The sequence below is a fragment of the Cupressus sempervirens genome, chromosome 7 (assembly GCF_028749045.1).
Source record: "Cupressus sempervirens isolate cs-2001-9-10 chromosome 7, ASM2874904v1, whole genome shotgun sequence".
NCBI classification, from domain to species: domain Eukaryota; kingdom Viridiplantae; phylum Streptophyta; class Pinopsida; order Cupressales; family Cupressaceae; genus Cupressus; species Cupressus sempervirens.
Genome location: NC_143124.1, coordinates 728,869,676 through 728,870,988, shown reverse-complemented (window position 1 = coordinate 728,870,988; position 1,313 = coordinate 728,869,676).

Sequence of the window (1,313 nt, the reverse complement as noted above, 5' to 3'; positions counted from 1 at the left end):
ACTGCAATAATTAAAAAATTATTTTTTCAATATATTATAAAATAATACATTAAAAAGTACATGTAGTTTTACAAATATATTGTAAATAGAGAACATGACTTACCTTGATGAAGGTATGCCAATCATGTGTTTTCAACCTTGGTCCAAAATCACCTTTCTTTGATATAAGATTTCTTATATTTGCAACAAATCCTAGGGGCAATTTCATATTTTTTATGACTTCTTTTAATGCATCACTTTTTTGCTCTGTTAATAACCAAGAAGGGCACTTGTATTTATGTAGTCTCCATTGTTGTTTGATTCAATGAAATTTTTTAGTGCATGATTGGATTCATGAATATCATTACAATTTATTTTTAAAATTCTTTGTCACACCTTCCATCCAATATTTTTCATAGCGTCTCTGTTACATTCTTTTCAATATACATAACATCAAATAAATGCATGACTGAGAGATCTTTTTTGTATGGAAACCTAATAAATTGAGTAGGATAACTTTTTATTCCTCTAGGAAGTTGGTCATTGATGTCTTGATGACCTTCATGAGCATCAATTACATCATTACTAAATAAAAGACAATATTAAAATATAAATTTCAAACAAAAATCATCAGATGAAATGAAATTGCCTTGAGTCTATTGTATTCCAACTTCTAGAGATGAGGTGTCATTCTTCATGGCCTTGATGTTATCTCTTCTTTCCCATTAAAAATATTTTTTTTAGTAATTTGATACTTATGATTATTGTGGAGAAAGTGCCTAAACTCATTGAACACCTACTTTCTTAAATTTCTTGAATGATGAGATTTCATCTTTGGACCACAAACTGGACATGAAAATTTTCCCTTTGAAAGCCACAAATCTAAAATCCATACCCAAGAATCTAGTGCACTAGATGAGACACAGGTAAATTGGTCAAATGAAAAGTAAAGCAAACTGAATAGTTGATAAATTTCATGTTCGATTTTAATTTCCAATATAAATTGACTATTTCTATTTTATTTATCAAACAATGATACTAATGTGCATGACATTTCACTACAACCTTCAAATCCTATCACAAAACCTACACATGATGAAGGCCATGATGTGCATCATAGTGGTGGAGGTATTAATTTTCTATTGAAAATAAATTATGTAATTATTAATATAATTAAACATCTTCAATTTCAATTTCTTGTATGTGTAACCTTTTTTTGAATATTTTAGAGCATGTTGAACATCATGGTGAACGATTGGAGCATGTTTGAAGTGTTCAACATGTTGAGGTGGCAACCAATAAAAATGTTATTGTACTTGATGTGGCATTGCCAG